Below are 25,232 nucleotides of genomic sequence, written 5' to 3'. Positions count from 1 at the left end.
GGGCGAGAGAGCACAAGCAGGGGGATGAGCAGAGGGAGAGAGAAGCAGACTCCCCGCTAAGCAGGGAGTCCATCGTGGGGCTCGATCCCCGGACTCTGGAATCATGACCTGAGCTGAAGGCAGACGCTCAAACAACTGAGCCACCCAGGCGCCCTGGGTTGACTTTCTTTAATTGAACTTTAGTTGGCACACAGTGTTACATTAGGTTCCAGTGTACAACATAGTGACTGGACGAGTCCATGCGTTATGCTGTGCTCAGCACAGGGGTAGCTGCCGTCAGTCTCCAGATGTCGCAATCACAATCCCACTCCCACTCACCCATTTTTCCCATCACCAGCAATGCATGAGGTCTCCAGTTTCTCCATATCCTTGTCAGCACTTGTTATTATCTGTGTTTTTTATTATAGTGTACTACGGGGTGTGAAGAGGTATCTCATTGTGGTTTGGATTTGTATTTCCCTAATGACTAATGGTGAGCATATTAGAGCATATTTGCATGTGCTGATTGGCCATTTGTATATCTTCTTTGGAGAAACGTCTTTAATACCTTCGCCCATTTAAAAATTAGATTATCTTTTTATTATTGAGTTGTAAGAGTGTCTATATATTCTGCATACATCTCATCAGATGCATAATTTGCAAATATTTTCTCCCATCCTGTGGCTTGTCTTTTCTCTTTCGCGTTCGTTCGTTCTTTCTTTCTTTCTTTCTTTCTTTCTTTCTTTCTTTCTTTCTTTCTTTCTTTCTTTCTTTCTTTCTTTCTTTCTTTTTCTTTCTTCTTTCTTTCTTTCTTTCTTTCTTTCTTTCTTTCTTTCTTTCTTTCTTTCTTTCTTTCTTTCTTTCTTTTCTTTCTTTCTTTCTTTCTTTCTTTCTTTTTTCTTTCTTCTTTCTTTTTCTTCTTTCTTCTGTCTTTTCACTTTCTTGATGGCATTGTTTACAGCACAAAAGTTTTCTATTTTGATGAAATCCTTTTACCTACTTTTTCTTTCATTGCAAAGCCTTGGTTTTTGAACTACTTTTTTTTTTTTTTAAAGATTTTATTTATTTATTCATGAGAGACAGAGGGAGAGAGAGAGAGAGAAGCAGAGGGAGAAGCAGGCTCCCAAGGAGCAGGGAGCCCGATGCGGGACTCGATCCCAGGACCCTGGGATCATGACCTGAGCCGAAGGCAGATGCTCAACCATCTGAGCCACCCAGGCGCCCTGAACTGCTTCTTAACATCCCCTTCAGGGCCACTGAAGTGAGAGAGAAACATCCAATGGTTAGGGCTCTGCCTACAGTCTTCTGCTCTCCCACTTATTTCAACCCAGCATGATTGGCCCTTCTTTGTTTGGCATAGCTCCAGAGTAGGATAACGGGGAAAGCTGAGGCTCTGGAGTCCACTGGGCGTGGGGTTGAGTGATCTTGGAGAAACTTTCCCAAAATAGCTCCTGCAATTGTTTCATCTGCAGATACCATACTTGGTTAAGTATGAAGTAACTCCTGGATAAAGCAGCCATTACATTTCATGCAATACATTTTTATCAAGACATAGATCCAGTATCTTATATATATTATGATGGAAATATGGAAGAAGGGCAGGTAAATAATTAGGGGAGGATGGTAGTTTATACTTTATGGGTTTATGTTACTTTCTGATTAAACAGTTGAGGGGATCCAGCTTTTATTCCTATAATTTGAGGCAGTATTTTGTGTTGGATAAAATGCAGTAATATTTTTGATTCTTTATCAGGCCCAAACCCGTGTTGTTCAACCTCAAGGTCACGTTTCTATAAAAGAAATAACCACCACAAAAGGCAATCTCAACATAGTTCAAAGGGTAAGAGAACTTCAGAGTGGATCAAAAACATAATTCAGAGTTATACTTAAAGTATAATTTACTATAAAATTAAAGTAAAAAAATTAAAATTCTCTCTCCCACCCATGTTTCTGACAGTTGTTTCTGCCCACACCCCCACTGAGTCTTGTTTAGAGCCTCTCCCTCCATAAAACTTTTCTTCTCCTCTCTACTATTTTTGTTTTCTTTTCTGAACTGGGGGTAGGTGTTGGGGAGACTGAACACTTCTACACATGCATGTCTTATAACCTGAATGAAGCGTTAATGTAATGTCTGCCATGGTAAGCAATCAGTGATATCTTGAAATTACAGAAAGTGAATAAAGCAGAGGGAAAAAAATGGGAAGAACAAGAACATAATCCTAGCAACTTCAAATACCCTGATTGCTTTTTATGTATGTATTTCTAAGTTTTTCTCCATATTTAGACATTTTTTACATGCCTAAGATAAAAAAGGATCCTACTGTCTGAAAAAAAAATTTTTTTTAACCATGAAGTATTTTTTCCAACTCCTGAAGTTTTTGTCTGGTTAATTGGTTTCGTTGTTATTGTTGTTGTTATTTTACTTTTTTCTAATTTGCTAAGTAGTTCCTGCTGGAGGGATAGAAGTTTGTTGGAGATTTTGTTTTTGTTTTTTCCCTTGGGTAGCAGTATGGCCTGGGACTCAGTAATGGCCTGGGACTCATACATACTGGATTTCTAATCCCTGGTCTCCTATGAATCATGTGACCTGTCACATTCTCACCATTTTACTGGAAAAAGAAAAGTTATTTCTAGTCAACTTGAACTATATTCAATCTCAAATCCAGAGTCCCCTAGGAAAAGGAGTCGTGCAGGGATATTAGCATTTTAGCACCCCCTAGTGGCCACCTGATATTCCATAAAACCTGATCTTTTCCCTTCCTTGGTAATCTGCAGACAGGGAGATGCTGTTGTGAGTATAGCATCAGGTTAAGCTAAACCATCCCTTAGAGACCACCATTCACATTGTTCTTCCTTTCTGATTTTCTTGGTGGGTCACATTCCTCCCTTCCAGTTTCTTTAATATCCACTCCATTTTCAGACCTTTTAGAAAATAAGAGGGAAAATCATTCATACAGAAGACATTTCTAAAGTGTTGAATCCCATTAATTGTATATTTCTTGGGGCAGCTACACACTGTGGCTTCTGCATATTTGTCCCACACACGGTTGGGGCAATGAATGACTGATGGATAGGTGATGAATTTTAGCATTGGAAATAATTTTTTAAGCCTCTGAGGTGATGCTATTTACATTGAAGTCTAAAGGATGAAATGGGTCTGTTAGCCTGATCAGTTAGATCAAACAATACTTGTTGAATGAATAAGAAGTATATATTATATAATTGGGAGTTTTCCATAAATATATGTATTTTTGAATACTGCTTTATTCAATATTATATTGTGGTCAATTTCCCATAGTTAAAAATTCTTCAAAAATGTGATTTTTAAAATTTTTAGTTAAATTCATTTTAGTTAACATATAGTGTATTATTAGTTTCAGGGGTAGAATTTAGTGATTCATCAGTTGCATATAATACCCAGTGCTCATGATATCAAGTACCCTCCTTAATGCCCATCAGCCAGTTACCCCATCCTCCAACCCACCTGCCCTCCAGCAACCCTCAGTTTGTTTCCTAGAGTTCAGCATCTCTTATAGTTTGCCTCCCTCTGTTTTCATCTTATTTTTCCTTTCCTTCCCCTATGTTCATCTGTTTTGTTTCTTAAATTCCACATATAAGTGAAATCATATGGTATTTGTCTTTCTTTGACTGACCTATTTCACTTAGCACAATACCCTCTAGTTCCATCTACATAGTTGTGAATGGCATGATTTCATTCTTTTTGATGGCTGAATAATGTTCCATTTTTGTGTGTGTGTGTGTGTGTGTGTGTACATATATATACACACACAAGAGGTATATATATATATATCTGTCAATGGACATCTGGGCTCTTTCCATATTTTGACTATTGTGGACATTGATGCTATAAACATTGGGGTGCGTGTGCCCCTTCAAATCACTATGTTTGTATCCTTTGGATAAATGCCTAGTAGTTCAATTGCTGGGTCATAGAGTAGCTCTATTTTTAACTTTTTGAGGGGCCTCCATACGGTTTTCTAGAGTGTCTGCACCAGCTTGCATTCCCACCAACAGTGTAGGAGGGTTCCCCTTTCTCCGCATCCTCGCCAACATCTGTCGTTTCCTGACTTGTTAATTTTAGCCATTCTGACAGGTGTAAGGTGGTATCTCATTGTGATTTTGATTTCTATTTCCCTGATGCTGACTGATATTGAACATTTTTTCATGTGCCTGTTAGCCATTTGTATGTCTTTGGAGAAATACCTGTTTGTGTCTCCTGACCATTTCTTGACTGGAGTATTTTTTTGGGGGGGTATTGAGTTTGATAAGTTCTTTATAGACTTTGGATACTAGCCCTTTATCTGATATGTCATTTGCAAATATCTCCCATTCCATAGGTTGCCTTTTAGTTTTTTTTTTTTTTTTAAGATTTTGTTTATTTGATAGAGACACAGCGAGAGAGGGAACACAAGCAGGGGGAGTGGGAGAGGGAGAAGCAGTCTTCCCGCGGAGCAGGGAGCCCAATGCGGGGTTCGATCCCAGGACCCTGGGATCATGACCTGAGCCGAAGGCAGATGTTTGACGACTGAGCCACCCAGGCGCCCCAGTTGCCTTTTAGTTTTGTTGACTGTTTCCTTGGCTATGCAAAAAGCTTTTTATCCTAATGAAGTCCCATTAGTTCATTTTTGTTTTTGTTCCCTTTGCCTCAAAAATGTGATTTTTTTTTGACAGGAAGTAGGTTTTATTGGTGGGCATGAATAGGGAGGGGGCAGTGCTGAGGTTCTCATGAGTGCAGAGCCCTCCATTTGTCCAAGGGGCCACGATTAGGGATGTATTTGGCCCCACAGCCATCTGGGATAAGCCCTTTTCAGCCACCATGTCTTCAAATTCATCCGCGTTAAACTTAGTAAAGCCCCATGTCTTGGAGATGTGGATCTTCTGGAGGCCAGGGAACTTGAACTTGGCCCTGTGTAGGGCCTCGATCACATGTTCCTTGTTCTGCAGCTTGGTATGGTTGGACATGATGACTTGGCCAATGTAGACCCTGGCTACTGTGCCCTGGGGCTTTCCAAAGGCACCCCGCATACCTGTCTGCAGCCTAGATTGGAGATAGCATGAGGTCAGACCTCAATATCCACTGGAAAGGGCTGTCTCCAAGGTCCCTTGGGGCAACCCATACAATCAACAGGCTGTATACACTACCAAGGAGGCTACTGTTTGCAGCCATGGCACACTGGGCCCCCATGGACAAAGAGCACAGTCGGCTTAATTGGCTGCAGATCAAAAATGTGATTTTTAATGGCTATAAACATTTCATCATAGAGCTACATCGTATTTTCTTTTGTTACGTAGATTGTTCAAAACTTTTGCTATTATAAAAGAGGCTGAATGAACATCTTTGGACAACTAACTCCCATTAAGATTTGTAAGTCTTCAGTTACTGCAAATTATTTGAAGCTATCCAATTATTCTGGTCCTGCTAGAATGGTATTTGTATTAGACTTACAACCCCAAACCCTCAATATTGAGAAACTGCTTGATATGAGAAGGAAAGTCTCATTTTTCCTTACTCTTTTTTTTTTTTTTTTTAAATTCATGCCATATATCGTGACTTTCAATCCTTTTGAGTTCAATACAAAGTTTAGGCACAAGGGGGAGATCCTTTAGCATAGTAAAGTGGCTGGATTTTCCTCCTGTACTATTTAGCAAAGTAGATTTCAGCAAAAAAAAAACAAAAATAAAACTGGCAGAGTATAATTTTCATTGTTGACTGCACACATTCTTGTGGTTTCAACTTTAAAATCATTATACCACTAGGATTCTGGTGTCTGTCATGGCAAAATGCAGTAAGGTCAATGACAAAAAAATTATGTCCTCGTTCCTTTCTTGGCTGAAATTTTATGTATACATATAATATTTGCAACAAAATATGATAGTGGTTTATCATAGAAGTATATAAAAATAGATGAGAAAATAAAATTAAAACTCAGGAAAAGTAAAAAAAAGAGAATTTTGTTAACAATATAGAAAAGTCACTCTAGAAAATATTTTAATTTAATTTAATTTTATTTATTTGACAGAGAGAGAAAGCACAGCAGGGGAAGCAGCAGAGGCAGAGGGAGAAGCAGGCTTCCTGCATAGCAGGGAGCCCGATGTGAGGCTCGATCCCAGGACCCCAGGATCATGACCTGAGCTGAAGGCAGACGCTTAATGACTGAGCCATCCAGGCGCCCTAGAAAAAACTTTGTAAGAAAATAAAAATAATTGCTTTCCATTCATTTAACCTTTACGTGAAGAGAAAAAGCACTACTATGTTTGTTTTCTTATTTGGTTAATTTTAATATAGCAAATTAATTTTTACTGTGATTCAGAAAATTTAAAGGAACGAATATTCCAATTATACCTTACATTTAAAAAGTTATGAATTAGGGGGCACCTGGGTGGCTCAGTCGGTTAAGTGACCAACTCTTGATCTCAGCTTAGGTCATGATTCTCAGGGGTGTGAGATTGAGCCCTGGATCGGGCTCTCTGCTCAGTCGGGAGGCTGCTGGAGATTCTCTCTCCCCCTCTGCCCCCCCCCCACCCGGCTCCACCCTGTGCGTGCTCTCTCTCAGATAAATAAATCTTAAAAAAAAAAATATACAAATTGGGCGTGGTATGCCTTCAATACAGAAATGAAACAAGTGGTGTCCAGGGGGTTCATCAGACGTATCCAGGCAGTCTGTAAACTTGACTGGGAAAAAGTTTCATCTTCATTTTCATTAATCCTAAATTGAAATTTATTATTTCCTTCAATTTTTTATGTCAATTGTAAATTATTATGGTTTGACGATTTTTGATGATTTGTAATTGCAGCAATATTGGCAAAAAAGTTTTAAAAGGTCCATAATTCAGTCCCAATTTTTCAGCTTATTCCCTTTCATGTTCTTCTATATTTATATAGTTACAATTATAATGAGCACATTTTTAGGTTTTTACATGGCTTCCTAAAGTATTTCCTTCAATTTTGTATAGGGGCCATAAACTTCAGCAATATTAGTGGTACCTGTCCCTTTGTCACCTGGGGAAATCATAGGTCTTTTCATATTATATAACAGTTGTTTCAGCCATCTTGAATTATTGTTTCATCATTATGTCAAAAATTAAGACACTATTTGGGGAAGTTGATAGCACAAAAACAGTTAAGAACACCTGCTCTTATTTTTCTCCTTTCCCACCAATTTTTCTCCTTTCCTTTTCTCAAAGCTGGTGGAAGACATGACTGGATTTATTTTTTATAGGGTTTTTGTTTTTTAGGCAAAGAGGAAGCACATTATACTGTATTTTTTTCTTCATATCTCAGCCTTCACTTAATGTTAATTATCTGTTATCCAGCTTGGTACCTTCCAGGGGTCCTTAGAAGAAGTGGAAAAAATCTGACACGTACACATGGGTTGAGTCATCCTTAACTTTATCATTAGGAGATTTTTTTCAAGAGATGAGAAAGTACTTGGAGTGTTTTTTCTTATTTAGAACTCTTATCTTAAAAATATTTTAAAAATCCTAAAAATTGGAAACCAGAAAGCTATTTAAAATATAAAGCAAGAAGCAAAATTCAACAAAATTTCTTTCACATATATTTTCAATATTATGATAATTATTGAGAATCAGTGAGTATCAAGCATATAGAGATGTGTTATAATCAGAATAGAGGGGCGCCTGGGTGGCTCAGTTGGTTAAGCAACTGCCTTCAGCTCAGGTCATGACCCCGGAGTCCTGGGATCAAGTCTCACATCGGGCTCCCAGCTCAGCGGAGAGCCTGCTTCTCCCTCTGACCCTCTCCCCTCTCATGCTGTTTGTCTCTCTTTCCCTCTCTCAAATAAATAAAATATTTAAAAAAATCAGAATAGATACCATTTATGGAGCATTATGTTCCAGGCACGGTATTAAGTGCTTTACTCATAATGTGGCATAATATCCTCATAGAAACCCTGGGGGCAAATACCTGTATTCCGTTATACATGCAGGAGCACTGAGTCTCAGTGATTTCAAGTAACGGCACAAGGCCATTCAAGTAGTCAATGACAGAGCCATAATTTAAACTCCAATCTGCTAAATTCCAAAACTCAAGTTATGGCTTTTATTGAAGTTATTATGCCGTAGGTGTAATTTGTAAACATGTAATTAAATTTTTTAAAAATGAGTAAATATACTGGGGTGCCTGGGTGGCTCAGATGGTTAAGTGTCTGCCTTCGGCTCAGGTCATGATCCCAGGCTCCTGGGATCGAGCCCCACATCAGGCTCCTGGCTCGGCGGGGAGCCTGCTTCTCCCTCTCCCTCTGCCTCTCCCCCTGCTCATGCTCTCTCACTCTGTATCTCTGTGTCTCAAATGAATGAATCTTGAAAAAAATGAGTAACTATACTATCATTAGAAATTTGAGTCATGAGATTATATGGATCATAAGCCATATTATCAATCATTAATATGTTGAAGTCTTAGTAGAAGTAGAAAAAAAACTCAGCTCTAAATATCGCTACATTTTAGAATAATGATCTAGAATAGGTGGGGCAGAAATAGGGATTGTTTTTCTGTATCATTACATTTGGTATCTTTGGGCACACACGAATTCATGGAATTTTACAACAGGCTGAACATTACACTGAGAAAGAGAGTCTTCTCTAAGAACTTTGGTTCATAGGGCTGAACATCAGCAAATCCAGTAACGAAATGGAAGCCTCTCATGTTTCAGGCCACCAACCAGCTGAAAACAAGTGGGTAGTTATTTTGAAGGGAAATTACTTTTGTGAACAGATGGAAGTGATTTGACAAGAATGAACTGGCTCATTCTTCCAACCAGAGGGATGACACAAAAATTGTTTTTGCTATCTTGGTGAAATCCAAAATCTGTTCATGTAAATTATCTCAATTCTTGCCTGGTCTTTGATTGCAGTACTGATAAGTTGTTTCAAATTAAATGAGGCGCAATTTTATACTGATCTGTAAAAGTATGCCTTAATTCTATATTTCTATTCTTTTCTCATCAATTCCCAAATAGAATGTGATTTGAACTTCTGAAGCCCCAATAATGGTGATCTTAAAGAAGACCTACCAGCCACCTTCCATTAGTAAGGTGGGTTCTTGTTCAAAGAGTTAGTAACTGGGCAAGGAATCTGAATTCCCATCCCAGCTTTGTTACTAATTAACTGCGTTAATTTCAGTTAGGTGTTCAATTATCCTGCTACTTAATGTTACAGATGGGTTGCTAGAGATATAATTATGTTGTTAAGTAAGAACCAAATGATACAATTTATTTTCAGTTAAAATAATTGATTGAAAATATTCCACATTGTAGACTGTAGGCACTGTAGACAGAAATTCTTCATGGAATGGAGGAATATTTTATTATATTGAGGAGCCTGTCTCAGCAACAGGACTCCAAGGGTAATACCTAAAGGATATTATACTAAATGAAATAAGTCAGACTGAGAAAGACAAATACCATACAGATCACTCACATGTGGAATCTAAAAGACAAAACAAATGAATAAACAAACGAAAAGCAGAATTAGACCTATAAATGCGGAGAACAAACTGATGGTTGCCAGAAGGAAGAGTGGGGGGGGGATGGGCAAAGTGGGTGAAGGGTAGCGGGAGGTTCAGGCTTCTAATTGAGGAATGAATAAGCCACAGTGTAGAAAAAAAAAGGCTTATCGAAGGAGAGACCCCTCTTCTTTTTCTGGAGATTGTCTTTTCCTTTTTTAATTTATTTTTTATTTTTAAATTTTTTTAAAGACTTTATTTATTTATTTGACAGAGACACAGCAAGAGAGGGAACACAAGCAGGGGGAGTGGGAGAGGGAGAAGCAGGCTTCCCGCTGAGCAGGGAGCCCAATGTGGGGGTCGATCCCAGGACCCTGGGACCATGACCTGAGCCGAAGGCAGGCGCCCAACAACTGAGCCACCCAGGCGCCCCTCCTTTTTTTTTTTTTTTAAGATTTTATTTATTTGAGAGAGCGAGCAGGAGAGCATGAGCAGGGGGAGGGGCAGAGGGAGAGGGAGAAGGAGGCTCCCCGCTGAGCAGGGAGCCCATGAAGACCCTGGGATCATGACCTGAGCCAAAGGCAGACGCTTAACTTAACTGAAATACCCAGGCATCCCCTGAAGGTTTTCATGTCCTAATGTGATAGTATATTCTCTCCATTTTACACATGCAATAATAAACTGAGAGAATAAACTCCAATAGTAGCAAGCAACAGCACCTGTATTTAAACAAGGTCAAAAGGGCCGAAACCCATAGTTTTGCCACCACTTACATTGCCTCCCATAATAATAATAATACTTTTCTATCATACATTTTGCAAAACAGAAGAATTAACATACTATGTCATGTCATCACAAGAGCACTATGAGAGAGGTTATTACTACATTAACTTGGTCTATGGGGCAATAGAAGCTCAACAAGATCCGCACAGCTAGTCAGTGGCTGGATTGGGGCTTGAACCGAAAAGCTTCCAAGTCCTCTGCCTTTTCCATGGTCCCATAAATTCTTTAGGACGAGTAGTAAGATCTCAGAGATCAGAAACACAACTCTAAAAAGTTAAGCTTTGTCCTGTTGACTCCTGGTTCTCAATCTGTGCTTCTAGGAGTTCCTGGGATTCTGTGGAGGTACTTTGGGGGTTTGGGGTGGTGTGTAAGATGGGGGTCATGGGGAGGCCCTTTAGCGGGACTCTAGCACCCCACCCCTAGTCAACTAGGTGAACCAGGGAAATCTCCAAATTGGTCTAATCTGCATACTGGGCTCCTGAGAAAAATTCCAGTTGAACAAAGATTCATTGACTTTAAAAGGAGAAAGGCTTAGAAACCACTGCTGTAGGTGATAGGGAGTTTCTGAGGAGGGAAGTGGTAAAAGTCATGTTCTAGAAAGATCAGTCTGGCAGTTCTGTTGTAAAAGACTGGACTGGAGAGTCCAGTAGAGAAAGACTTAACAAAGGGAACAGAAACAGGAGAGGTTACACAGGAGAGGGTGGGGAGGGGGCAGGAAAATCATAGCAAGAGGTGGGGGACAGCAAAAACTCAAATTTTCTGGATCTTAGGATCCACAGGACTAAAAAGTATTTTTCTTACATATTTATATTTTATTTCTTTAAATTATCACATGATAAGCTTGACTATTTTCTTTTGGAGTACAATTCTATGAATTTCAACACATGTATAGATTCTTGACAAACACCACAATCAGGACACAGATCAGTTCTATCATCCCCCCAAAATCCGCCCCCCCCCCCCGCTGCTGTTCTTTTATAAAGTAGCCTCTATCCCCACCCATAACTTCTGGCACCACCGATCTTGTTCTTTGTCCTTATAGTTTTGTCTTTTTGAGAACGTCATATAAATGGAATCATACAATATTGACATTTTGAGACTCGTGTCTTTCACTCAGCGTAATACCTTTGAAAGTCATCCATGTTGCTGTATCAACATCCAGGGGACTCTGAGACGGGAAAGAAGGCTGCAAAAGGGAAACATAGCTTGATAATGTTGGGACTGAATGTTTTTGAGCAGAAAAGGGTAATAATCAGGTCCTGTGCACTCTCTGGGGTATTCATTTATTCATTTATAGAATTATTTACTGAGAAAAAAATACATGCTATGTACTGTTTTAGGTGTTTGGGATATAGTAATGAGCAAAATAAAAATTCCATCCTCAAGGAGGTTATATCCAGTGAGGGGAAACGAACAAGTCCATGTATGATTTAACGTCAGGAAGCGATATGCTCTGGGTAGTGGGGTAGAAGAAGAGACTATTTAAGACAGAATAGAATGGAAATAGACTGAGAAAGCCCTGTGAGCAGGTCAGATCTGACCACAGACCTGAATGAAATACATCAGTGAACCACGTGGCCAATCGGGAAAGTGAGAGGAGGAGGCAAAGGGAAAGTGGTCCCCGCTGGGACCACACTTGCCAAGTGTGAGCAAAAACAAGAAGGTGTAGATGGAGTAGCCAGGGGAGTAGAGATGAGGCCAGGTCATGAAGAGTCTTGGGGGCTACTGAAAAGCCTTTGGATTTTTATTCAAAGTGTGATGGGCAGCCAATGGAAGGTTTTGAGCAAGAGTGACCTGCTCCAATTTATATTCCATAAAGTCCACTCATCCTGCTGAATAGAGAATAGACTCTCAAGAGAATGTGTGCAGGGGCACCTTGGTGGCACAGTTGGTTAATTGTCCAGCTCTTGGTTTCCGCTCAGGTTGTGATCTCAGGGTCGTGAGATGGAGCCCTGCGTCAAGCCCCAAGCTCAGTGCCGAGTCTGCTTGTTTCTCTCTCCCTCTCCCTCTGCCCCTCCTTTCTGCTCTCTCTCTCTCTCTCGTTCAAATAAATAAAGCTCTGAAAAAAGAGAGAGAGAATGTGTGCAGGATGGACTGGGGAATTGCAGAGAAACTCAGACAAAGGAGTCATGCAATCCGGGCCTGAACTAGGCTGATGGTAGCAAAAAATGGAAGAAAGATGAATGTAAAAAAAATATTTTAAAGGAAAATGGAGTCTATTATGTAGGATGTTACACAGGTTGAAAATTTAAATCATTTCCAAAAATGCAGATAAACTGGTTAGATGACAAGGCAATCATTATAAGAGAAACTAAGGATGCTTAGTCTCACTGTACCTGCTGTCTCGTGATTGAATTAATATAAACTGTGGCTTTTAAACTATGCTCCTAAGTGCCGCTGGGGTTTTGTTAGGTTGTTTCCAGGGATGCCTGGAACAGTTTGGGCCTGGAGCCAGATTTTCAACCTCACTGCAACCAGAGCAGTGCCAAGATGATGTGTTTTATATATTTGCTTCCCTGTAAAATTTCACTGAAGTGTTACACAGAAAAAAGGGAGGGAGGGTGACTCTGTGGGAAACCATACACTGAAAACCTTATTGGATGAATGAAGGGCCTTCCCTCTAGACAGATGCTCTTCTGGTGCACGGCATAGGGGACCGGGTGGGCGGGCGCAGCTACTTGTGCTACAGATTGGTTTAAAAAAAAAAAAAATATTCCCCTGGGGCGCCTGGGTGGCTCAGTCTTAGTTAAGTGTCTGCCTTCAGCTCAGGTCATGATCCCAGGGTCCTGGGATCGAGCCTGCATCCGGCTCCCTGCTCTGCAGGAAGCCTGCTTCTCCCTTTCCCTCTCCCACTCCCTCTGCTTGTGTTCCCTCTCTCTCTCTGTCTCTCTCTGTCAGATAAATAAAAATCTTAAAAAAAAAAATAAAAATAATTCCCCTTCAATAATGTTATCTCTCCATGTTTTCTTCTAATGGTATCTATACTTACAGGTTTAGTTTTACTCACTATTCAAATGCTTTATTTTTTTGCTTTAAAAAAATGAAAATGAGGGGCGCCTGGGTGACTCAGTCCTCTGCCTTCAGCTCAGGGTTGTGGGATCCAGCCTGAATCGGGGAATTGGGCTCCCTGCTCAGCGGGGAGTCGGCTTCTCCCTCTCCTCTGCCCCTTCCCCTGCTCACGCTCTCTCTCTCTCTGTCTCTCTTTCTCTCAAATAAATAAAATCTTTTAAAAAATGAAAAGGAAGTCATAATACATCTCCTTTCATAAATGTCTAACATTCTCCAACAAAATTCAGCCGGATCACGTCTTTTTGCTTTGGTTTTCTGTGTTTGAAAAATGACACATTGTATTGTTAAGGTTATGCTAGTTGTTATAACGTGTAAACACCCAGAGCTCAGTGGTTTAACAGAATAGAATGTACTCTTAGAAGTCCAGGTGGCCGGGATGGGTGTGTGGGAGGTGATGGCTTATCTGCTCTATGCAGACATTCAGGGATACAGGCTGTTGGAGGCTCTACCACCTCTCATATGTGGAGGTCATTCTGGAATCAGGATCTCGCCAGAAGACAGGAGAAGAGAGGGCACACAGAATCCCACAAGAGGTTTTTAGGGACCAAACCCGGAAGTCATGCGCTTCACTTCCACCCACATACTCAAGGCCAGAATTCAAAGTCACACCTAACCAGGCTTAGTGAATAGCTAACCAGTCTCTGCCACATAGATGGTTGTGATGTCAAAATGGAAACACAAGCCTGGGCCCTGGCTTTGGTTTTGCTGTGGGGCAAGTCAGGCGGTTTTGTGGCTATGTGTGAACACTGCAACATATGGCAATGGATTCAGAGGGTTCTTTTTTTCTCCACATACATGTTATAAAATGGTCCTGGAGCTTAGACTAAAATACCTTTTCCTCTGTTTTTAACTCACTGTCCATTCTGATCACTGCTCTGTGTGGAGCAGGTATTAAGTAATTGTGGCTGATTTAGCTGATGAAATAAAGGCAGTTTCCCCTCATAAATCAGTGTTTTGTATCGATGAAACTTTGAGGAACGACCTCAAGAGATATCCGTCCCTGGGAAGAGCTAAGGCATTCATTAAAAAAAAAAAAAAGAAAAAGGATTACCTGAGTGCTCAGCTTTCTGTATTTTGCTTCCTTCTCTTTCTCTTCTACTAGAGGAAGCTTTATAGACCAAGGACATTTATGACTAGTAATGTAAGCTTATAAAGAGGTTATTTTAATTGACGCCAAATTTCTGGAATCAGAAGATAAAATCTTTTTTCAAAAATTAGGCTAATTTTTTTTATGATATTGTTGAGAGGAGTAGCTGAGGATCACTTTATTTATATATTACAGTTTTAATATATATTATATATAATACAGTTGGTTCAACCTCAGTTGGTAATAAAATCTAGCTTGGTCTGAATCAGAAAAATCATCAAAATGTTTTTGATTACTTCTGTGAAAACCTCAGCAGGAAGCCAGGACCAATCCTGAGAAGCCAGAGCAGTGCATATGAGAAACTCTTCACCCTCAACTTTTATAAACGTTTTATTAACAAGAATTATTTGTTGCTTTTTGAAAGAAAGTTGGCATTATTTTAAAAGAAATTTAAAGCGTGTCTAAAATGAGGTCAGGAAAATCCCACACTCTCCCACCCAAACCCATAAGATTTTCCAAAATAATAAAGACATTTTAAAGATCCAGCAGAAGCTGGGATTTTGCTTAATTTAGAAACCACATTTGCTTTTGAAAGTTGATTTAATGGAATGTTTGGCAAATTATCATATTTTTTGGTGGAAATTTTTTTTAAGATTTTATTTATTTATTTAATTGACAGAGAGAAATAGACAGTGTGAGAGGGAACACAAGCAGGGGGAGTGGGAGAGGGAGAAGCAGGCTTCCAGCCAAGCAGGGAGCCTGATGCGGGGCTCGATCCCAGGACCCTGGGATCATGACCTGAGGCGAAGGCAGTCACTTAACCAACTGAGCCACCCAGGCACCCCTTTTGGTGGAATTTTTAACATGGGTCCTTTAAGACCAATTGGTCCAACTTGTAGGAGCAAAAAGAACCCGAAGAACTGCATTCATTTTTTTTTTTTCATTGCTGTTTTAGAGTATGCTGTGACATTAGGGTCCTGTTCCTGGAACATTCCTAACATGTCCTGTGAATGGATGGGGAGACCATAGCCACAGGTTTGTAGGCTCTGAGGGTGGAATCTGGATCTTCTAAAATCTCCAAAGCTTATTTATTAATTTTGATGAGAAATAAAGTATCAAGTGGACAAGACATTAACATTTGAGATCCGGGGCGTTTCCCCTAAGTTCCCGTTGTACAATAACCTCTATTGTGATTACCACATTCCCTCTTTATGCGTGTTACTGTATTCAATTAAGTTACAGTCCTGTCTTGGCTGGGGAAATAGTGTCTTTAGTATCTTGCATATCTCTACTTTGGTTTAATCGAATGAGGCCAATTGATTTCTAAGTTCTTGGAGATAAGGCACTTCTGTTGCTGCTAGTTGCTACCTACAAACCCTTTCCAATATCCTGATTTTTCAAAGTAAAGAAAGTGCTTTAAGAATTTGTTCGTATATACTGAGTAGTTTAAAAAAATTTTTTTAAGACTGTGATCTTCCAGGGCGCCTGGGTGTCTCAGTGGGTTAAGTGTCCAGCTCTTGATTTTGGCTCATGTCATTATCTCAGGGTCATGAGATCGAGCTCCACAAGATTCTCTCTTGAGAGTCTCTCTTTCCCTCCCCCACTGCCCCGCCCCACCTTAAAAAAAAAAAAGATAATGATCTTTCAAAGTTCTAAGCAATTTAGAATAAGAGTAAACAATTTTGCTTTTCTAGTCCTTTTTGCAGTGTTTTGAGAGGAAATTTACTACTCTTGTGTTTTAAAAGAACAGTGCTAACAGCTAACACTTTGTACTTTGTCCCAGGTTCTGTATTGGGTACTTCACAGGCATTAACTCATGTAATCCTTACAACAATCCCGTGGGTTAACTACTATTATTCCCTCTACAGTACACACCAGGAAAGAGGCCCAAGGAGGTGGAGAAATTTACCCAAGATCACAAGGCCAGGCAATGGCAAAGCCAGGGTTTCATCCCAGGCAGCCTGACTCCAGAGTCTGTCCACTTAACCTATGTTTGAGGGCCTCAAAGTCCTGGGATAAACCCAAGGACTTTTACTATTTTTAAACAAGGAAAAGATCTCTCATACAAGCTTATACTTTGCTGGTGGTCCCCCCACCCCCTGCCCCCCATACATACGAAAAGAACTAGATCTCATTTACAGTCTGATTTCAGTTAAGGGGAAATCTACTGATTGCCAGTTTTGTTACAGCAGGGGAAATGCTTGACCTGATAACACTTTCACTTGGTAGTCTATTATTTCTAGCTCCCAAGGAGGGCTGCCTTTTGTCTGGGAAAAATTCTGCCAACTATATGGATCAGTTCTAATTTTTCAGTAACACATCTATGGAATTAATATAGCAGTGATATTCTTTCAATATTGTAAACTTCTCTTTTAAAGATTTTATTGCTGTACAACAGCCAAAATATTTTTCTGAGCATTATTGCTTCATTTTTCTTCAGAGAATTTCACAATTTCACAATCTGATGCTTTCAACTACACTAATTGCTTGCAGCCTTTGGCCATGTTTCATTCAGTTGTTTAGAGAAATATTTAAATCAAATATGGACTTTTAAAACAATCTTCAGACAACTAAAATGTCATAGGAGTGGTTTCAGCGACAGGTTTTGAAATATAAGTCAAAAACCCGCAAAGTTATTATCGCTTCTCGGCCTTTTGGCTAAGATCAAGTGTAAAAGCCCCCAAAGTTATCGTATTACAAATTTTCCTATGAGAAACGTATATTTGCAGGACAAACAAGCAAACCAACAAAAGGAGAAACCAGAGCAATAAACTTGTGACATTACAAGAAAGCTCCAAAATAAAAGCCCAAGTGCCAGGAGAGAGAAAGCTCTTCACTGCCTCCCAGAGCTACTCATGAGGCATTTTTATCTCATCTCCAAGAGGATATTTAACATATACCTCAGCAGGGCCATGTTTATAAACATATTTCAGGATAAAATTTAACATTATAGCCGAATGAGCTGGAAATTCTGGTTTAAGCTGGATGTGCCCAGGACTTCCTGTTCCCGAACTGCAAAATGTTTGCCTTCCCCTATCAGCACCTCAGACTAAATTTGTCCCAAGCTGAACTCTCTCTCTTCCTCCCTCCTCTGCTTTATCTCCTCGCTACCTCTCAGGCTTCACCCCAATTCCAGCCTGGCTGGAAGTTTGGGGACTCCAGACCTTCCCCCACCTCCCCATCTGCACCCCCATGGCACGAGGGCCAGCCCTCAGCTGCTCCATGACAGCCCCTCTGGAAGACCTCCTCGCTCCGCCTCCATCTCCTCCAACAGATCCCACCTCTTGTTGCCCCGTTGTCTTCCTCCAGGTGCAAGCTTCCCAACGTCCCTCTTCCAAAACCTGGGCAGCGGAAGAGTTCCTACACACCATGGCCCAAACTCAGCCTGGCATCTAACCTGGAAGATGCACTTAGATGTACCAGGTCACACAGCTGGTAGCTTTTGGTCTTTCTTGATGTTACAAAGAAAAATAGAAGTCTGTATTGAGGTATGATGGGATATAATATAAATTGTCCAGGCACGCAGTTTGGTGAGAAATCTGGGCTGGAACTTGCTTTGTGCATTTGGACCTCTCTCCCTTGCTTAAACCATCATCCCGCCTGGGGCGCCCTGATGCCAGCCTGCCTGGTCTGTCACCATCATACCAGCTCGTCCCTTCCAGGCTCCAGCTCAGACCTACATCCAGACTCCATCCTCCCTCTCAACCCTCAAAGACACATCATCAGATGCTGCCTTAAAGGCTCACTTGGCTCATGTCTTGGCATCCCAGAAAGTTCAAAGGCATCTGGGTGGGGGCAAGCCAAGCACTTTGTCTGCTCCCACTTACACAAAAGTGCATTGCTGTCACTTAGAGAAAAATCTACTTAACGCTGAATAAAATTTTTTATTGTGCATATTTGTTTTTTCAGCTTTATTGAGGTATATTGACAAGTAAAATTGTAAGATATATCAAGTGTGCACAGTGGTGATCATCGCATGTATTGTAAAAGGATTCCTCCCATCTAGTTAATGAATGCATCCATCACCAGCGCTTTTTTTTTAAGTTGGCTCCATGCCCAGCGTGGAGCCCAAAGCGGAGCTCAAACTCATGACCCTGAGGTCAAGACCTGAGCTGAAATTAAGAGGCAGATGCTTAACTGACTGAGCCACCCAGGTGCCCCTGACTTTTTAATTTTTTTTAAAGATTTTTATTTTTGAGTAACCTCTACACCCAACATGGGGCTCAAACCCACAACCCTGAGAGATCAAGAGTCACGTGCTCTACCAACTGAGCCAGCCAGGTGCTCCAACCAACACTGACTTTTAAAAAGACTGTGGGAATTCATATCTTGTGTTGTGAAGAAGAATTACAAAGTTGATTACAGTGAGCAGAATTTGACTTCATAAAATTGAATTCTGAAACAACTGGATGCAGAGTTAAGAAGGAAGGGACTTTCTCAGCTTGGTTCTCTGCCAGATGCCTTGGAATTTCATCAATTTATGTGTTTCCCCGGGCAGTGTCTTTTTATTGAAAAGTTTAAAAGTGTGTAGTAATTCCACTGCAAGGAAAAACTGCAACTTGAAAGCATGGATTACTACAAATGATACTATATTTTAAGAGGAAATTTCCGAAAGCCTTAGTTTCCCTTAAGGATTTTTTTTTTTTAATGGTCGAAGTGAAAGCCTTTGAGGTGATTGTGGATTGGATATATAGCAATGTGAACTGTAAAAACAGAAACCATTGTCAAGGCCAAGAAATCCTCAGCCAATAATGGATGCAGGTAGGATAACTGGATGGAATCCAAGGAGAGCTGCTATCTTTCTGATTTTGTTCAATTTTAGAACAGCACACAGGTCCACCAAGGGCCTTCAAGTGAGGTATGTGGGGTTCCATTTTTAGATTCTGCTACAAAGAGTGAGACCTTAGGCAGGATACTCACTTTCTCTGTGCTTGAGTATTATGGTCTGGGGTCTGATCCTCATTCTGCCCCTGACCAGCTCTACACTGGTGAGCAATTTATTTCATTTCTTTGTGATTGTTTCTTCATCTTAAAAATGGATTATTCTAATGTCCACTTGATAATCTTGTTTTATTCAATGAGATCGCACCTGGAAAAGCACTTAGAATAGCTCTTGTAAGAACACGTAAGTATTTCATAACTAGAAGCTATGGCTGTTACTAACACCAGTATTACTATTATATTTTCCTGCAGGTTGTTGAGAAGGTCAAATCCAAGAACGCTCACCGGGACAGGCTACTTAATTTGCAGAGCCCCGTACGAAATGAAAATGTAGGGTCCCCTGTCCAAAAATCATTAAGAATGTCAAGGCTGGAACAGCCGAACATTAAATCAAGCGCGGGACTCTCCCGCACAGCCTGCGCGCCCTCGAAGCCGGCCCTGGAGCCTGAAGGAGCAGAGCGTTTGCATACAGTAGGTGCTAAATAAAGCCTCTTGACCTTTGTGTCAGCTCGCTCCTCCAGCTCTCACGCACCAGCACGGGAACGTTGACCATAACACTGACCACTCGCTGTCACTTGTGCCTGCCTGGCTGAAGGACAAGACCTGGCATCGCGCTCGCGGGGCGGGGGGATAAGGGGTGGGGAGTCCCACGGCGAAGACCGGCCTCTCTCACCCGGGACCCCCAGCCTTCTGGCCAGTGTCTGCCGCTCAGTCACGGCTAGGTCTGGCCACACCGGGCCGCCGAGGCCGCGGCTCAGCGCCGCCCGCGCGCCGGAGGACACGGTCGGGAGGATCGGGGTCTGTCCGCCGCCCGGGGCGCATTTCAGAGGCCCAAGGCTGCGGGGCCACGCGGCGAGTGCGCAGCCCCGCCGGCCGCCAGGTCCCGCGAGCGCCGCCAGCGTCGGGGCTGCGCCGTCTGCGCGTGTTTACTAGTTGCCCGAGGAGACGCGCGCGCATCCGCACCCGCACCCGCCCCCGCCGCTCCCGGCCGCTTGCGCTCCTCCCGCTCCAGGCGCCCCGACCGCGCCGGCGACGCCGCCCGCAGCGCCCCGTCCGCCCCCGCGCCCGAGGTACGTCCCAGCCCGCGGGCCGCGCACGGGGGTGGCCCCGGCGGCCTCTCGGAACAGCGCCGAGCACCCGGGGATGGACGGCCGAGGGGCGTCCGGGCGCTGGGTGTTTGCAAACTTCTCGTTCCCAGTGCGTGGGTCCCTCGTAGTGGGTATGGCTCCGCCTTGGAAGTGGACTGGGACGGCCGGCGGCCGGTTAATTTTAGGAAGTTAGGAGCAGGTCGTGAGTTTGTGACGTTCGTCTGAATTTCAGTTTGCTTCTCTGACCACTGAAACGGGTGAAATTCTAAAGACAACTTCTGTAGCCCCGCGGACTCCCCCACCCCTTTCGTTTAACTTACACTACTTGCCTAGAAGTGATTCGGAGCAATTTCTTCAAAATCTGGTGTGGTAGGATTAATGGTGGTCCTGAGCAAGGTCGCTGGCCTTTTTGTTGCTGGTCACCCTAGTAACAATCATTCAGTTGTCCTTGGATCCATTTACTCAATTACTTGGCATTGGGGACTTTGGGGCATCAGATATGCTGTAACGCGCGCGCGCGGCGCGCGCGCGCACACACACACACACACACACACACACACACACACACACACACGAAGTTAGGGCTGGCTGAACCAGGGTTAGATATCCCCTCTTGGACCTGGCATCAGGGTCCCACCAGGCACAGCGTGCTGGGGTGTTGCTAGAGACAGGGAAGGAATTGTGTTCGGCAGAGCTGCTAACCTAAGAGTTGTCCTCAGCCTAACCATACTGGACCACAGAAATCTCTGGGGGACACTCTTCGATTCAAAACATGGGGTGGATTCTCCAGCATGTTTTAGGAATTCTTCTAATATTTAGAAGCTTTGATTGCTGCCTTACATCTGACCTATATTTCGATTTCTTTGATTCCAGGCTTATTGTGGAAAATTAGTAATATATTGTACAAATAAAAGTTTTTTTTTTCATTTGACATTTTGCAAATTTTATCCCAATATGGCATGCTCTGTGAATTAACAATGTTAGCCCAGGGGCACCTGGGTGGCTCAGTCTGCTGAGCCTTGGACTCTTGATTTCCCTGGGTAATGATCTCAGGGTCCTAGGATCGAGCCCCCATCTCTCTGTGCTCAGCAGGAGGTGGCTTGAGGATTCTGTCTTCCTCTCCCTCTGCCCCTGCTCCACTCGTGCTCTGTCTCTCTCTCAAATAAATAAATCTTTAAAAAAAAGAATGTTAGCCCATGCATAAGTATTTAGTATTTTTATATTATTTATATTTGTTTGGAGAAACAATTGAAAGTGAATTATAGACATCATGACCCTTCATTCCCAGATATTCTAGTAGGTATCTCCTAAGAGCAAGGGCATTCTCCAACCAAAATGCAATGATCAAACCCAGGATGTTTGACATTGCTGCAGGAACTTTATCGAATGTATACTATCTAAAATATTTTGCCAGTTGTCCCAATAATGTCATTTACTGCAGAATATTTTTTCACATCAGGATCATGCATTGTATTTAGTTATGTGTCTTTAGTCTCTATAAACCTGGAATAGTTCCTCAATCTTTATTTGTTTTTGTTTTTTTAAAGATTTTATTTATTTCTTTGACAGAGAGAGACACAGCAGGAGAGGGAACGCGAGCAGGGGGAGTGGGAGAGGGAGAAGCAGGCTTCCCACTGAGCACAGAGCCTGATGCAGGGGCTCAATCCCAGGACCCTGGGATCATGACCTGAGCCGAAGGCAGACGCTTAACGACTGAGCCACCAAGGCACCCCAATCTTTCTTTGTTTTTGATGATACTGATATTTTTACAGAGTCTAGGTCATTTGTCTTGCAGAATAAGTTCGTCTGATTGTTTTTCATTAGATTTTTGGTAGAAATACTGTGAAGTGATATGTCTCAGTGTATCACACCACGAGGTGCATGATGTCACTTTGTTCCACTTTTGGTGATCCTGATTGGTGGTATTTGCCAGAGTTTTCCACTGTAAAAGTGAAAAAAAAAAAGCTTTAACAATAGGTAAGTGATCATATTAAGTAATCTTATTGATTCATATTGAGATTTTTAGGATAAATTTTACTGCCTACATAAAGGAAAATATTCGGGGTGCCTAGGTGGCTGAATTGTTTAAGTATGCAACTCTTGATTTTGCTCAGGTCATGATCTCAGGGTCATGGGATCGAGCCCAGCATGGGGCTGCACCCTCAGCTTGGACTCAGTTTGAGATTCTCCCTCTGCCCCTCCCCTCTGCGTGCCTGCGCACGCTCTCTCTCTCTAAATAAATAAAATCTTTTTTAAAAAAAAACAGAAAATATTCACCAAGCCCAAGATTTTAATTGACCTGAAAGACCTAAATTTTACTGACACTAAAAGTAGAAGCTGAAAGATCAGCACTTATTAAAGTTAATTTTTCAGTTTGCTAAATACTTCATCTGAGACAATTTTAAAACTCAGGTAGGCAAGGCAAGAATTTCCCATTATATGGTTGTGAAAATGGCTTGCTCAGTTCCCAGCTGCTGTAGCTGGGACTTAAATATCTTTCTTTTGAAAGTTTAGTCCTTTTTTGACCACACCATCATGTACTGAAAACAATAAAATATAATAGTATGCAACTGTATGAGGACATAGAATACTGCAGAGACCAAAGGTACTAGTTCTGTGTTCATGCAATCCTGATTATACCCTTTATTATCTGTGATGACATGGGCAAAAAAATTACTTATGTCTCTGACTATTAGTTTCTTCATCTGAAACATGGGATCAGAGTCCTTACCACATAGTGTAGTTTTGGGATTTCACAGTTAATATATCTAATCCACCCAAACTGACAGAGTTAAGTGCTTATTAATATTAGCTCTTCTTATTCTCTGTAACCCTGGAATTTGCCTTGGCATCTACCCCCTACTGCCATCACTGACACCTCCATTAATAATACCTCAGTCACCATCTCAAGAAACAGAAATTGAGGATTTGTGTGGGGTACTGAGGGTAAAAAAATGAATTTGACACAGTTTCTGCTCTCAGTGAAGAATCAAGAGTTCACAACCAAGAAAAACAGACACAGAAACGGATGACTTTCGTTGGTATCAGCCATGACCCAAATTTAATGTGGCATTTTTCTCAAGTTGGGTTTACCTCTAATCAAATCATCAGTAGAGCTTTACTAGGCTAGAAAATATGATGAATACTGAGAGCAATGTTGTGACTTGAAGTATAACAGCTCAAGCACAGAAGTCCGAAACATGCTTCTGGGAAATTTACAAATAGAGCTTTGAGCAGAACAGTGCAACTTCGCTGTGCATTTGAAATAAGGCATGGAAAAAAAAAAAAGAAATAAGGTATGGAAGCTGAAAAATGTTACCAGATTATTAAAATAATACCAGTGAGCAAAAAGCTACAACAGTCGTTTGGTAAAAACAGATCAGAGATGCCTTTGCTCTGTCAGTGTTTTCACATACCTAGAAGACCTGAACCAAAGTTGAGGCTCCAGTAAATAGTACTGTTGGGACTTTGAGCAAGTCTCTTTCCTCTCTGTGAAACAGATTAACTAACTGTCTGATGGGGTTGTTCTGAGAAGAAAATGTAGGTAGCAACAGTTTATCAACAGCTATATGTCCTCAGAGCAACAGACCTGGAGCTGGTGAAGTAGTATAGTTATAAAGGAAGTCAAATCAGTTTTCCCTTTATTTCCCCACTATTTCCACTTTTAAAAAAATTATGAGAAAATCATCTTACCCATATTTACGTGCACAGTGCAGTGGCAGTAAGTGCATTTATATTATATTGCAACCATTGCACCATTCATGCCTAGAACTTCTGTTTTTTTAGAACCGTTTCATCTCAGAAAACTGAGACTCTATACCCACTAACCCATAGGTCCCCATTCCCCTCTCTCCCTTGGCCCAGAAACCACCATTCTACTTTCTGTTTCTGAATTTGGCTACACTAGGTACCTTATATAAGTGGGATCACGCAGTGTTTGTCATTTTGTGACTGCCTTACTTATTGAACATAATGTGCTCAAGACTCATCCCTGTTGTAGCATGGCAGAATTTCCTTTCTTTTTAAGGCTGAACAATATTCCATTGTGTGTATATATCATGTTTTGTTTATCCATTCATCTGTGCACAGACACTGGGGTTGTTCCCGCCTTTGGCTCTAGTGAATAATTCTACTTTGATCATAGGTGCACAAATAGCTCTTCAAGACCTTGCTTTCAATTCTTTTGGGAGTGCTGGATGGTAATGGTGTTTCTATTTTTAATTTTTTGAGGCAAAACCATACTGTTTTCCATAGTAGCTGAACCATTTTACATTGCCATCAGCGATGCACGAAGTTTCCAATTTCTCTACGTCCTTGTCCACACTTACGTTTTTCTTTCCTGCCTCCCTCCTTCTTTTTTCTTTTTATAGTAACCATCCCAGTGGGTATGAGGTAGTATCCATTTATACTTTTTAAAAATAGTTTTTTTAAAAAAGATATTTATTTATTTACTTAGAGAGAGAAAAAGCATGAGCAGGGGGAGGGGCAGAGAAAGAGGGAGAAGCACATGGGGCTCGATCCCGGGACCCTGGGGTCATGACCTGAGCTGAAGGCAGAGGTTTAACCGACTGAGCCACCCAGGTGCCCCCCCATTTCTACTTTTTAAAGACTCATTTCTTCCCTCTTCTGGTTTGCTCTTTTTGTTTCCCCCTCCTCCTTTTAATCAAACTAAAGCTTAAGAAAAGATATGACTCTAATCACATGTCTTCGTATGAATTTAAGTTAGAAGCCTCCCTATCCTAGGTTTAAAGAAAAAAAAACCTAAATCTCCCCAAAAAAAGGCAAGAAAGAAAAAAAGAAACAG

The 25,232-nt window shown here is 41.4% G+C and overlaps 1 protein-coding gene, 1 long non-coding RNA gene, 1 other non-coding gene and 1 pseudogene across 5 annotated transcripts in view; 2 read left to right on the top strand and 2 right to left on the bottom strand.

Annotated features, from left to right (window-relative positions):
* Positions 1-912: 912 nt before the first annotated feature.
* On the top strand, positions 913-19,964 carry LOC148164041 (uncharacterized). The gene is made up of 4 exons (XR_015768293.1): positions 913-1,819; positions 8,976-9,050; positions 15,355-15,434; positions 19,593-19,964. It is a non-coding gene; the product is annotated as an uncharacterized LOC148164041 (long non-coding RNA).
* LOC148164042 (large ribosomal subunit protein uL16-like) lies at positions 4,703-5,218 on the bottom strand (annotated as a pseudogene).
* On the bottom strand, positions 5,086-5,219 carry LOC114209370 (small nucleolar RNA SNORA70). The gene has a single exon (XR_003609342.1). It is a non-coding gene; the product is annotated as a small nucleolar RNA SNORA70 (small nucleolar RNA).
* A 362-nt stretch (positions 19,965-20,326) lies between the features above and the next one.
* CCDC170 (coiled-coil domain containing 170) overlaps positions 20,327-25,232 on the top strand; it is a 104,522-nt gene continuing 99,616 nt past the window's right edge. For all 3 annotated transcript variants that reach the window (XM_088023839.1, XM_028103253.2, XM_088023838.1), the window contains exon 1: positions 20,327-20,410. The gene's annotated coding sequence lies outside the window, so the exon portion shown is untranslated. The remainder of the gene's footprint in view (positions 20,411-25,232) is intronic.

This window comes from Eumetopias jubatus, unplaced genomic scaffold (assembly GCF_037043125.1).
Source record: "Eumetopias jubatus isolate StellerSeaLion01/CBP00866 unplaced genomic scaffold, mEumJub1_p1.0 scaffold_6, whole genome shotgun sequence".
In the NCBI taxonomy this organism is placed as follows: domain Eukaryota; kingdom Metazoa; phylum Chordata; class Mammalia; order Carnivora; family Otariidae; genus Eumetopias; species Eumetopias jubatus.
This window is presented reverse-complemented; position numbering and strand designations above follow the sequence as displayed.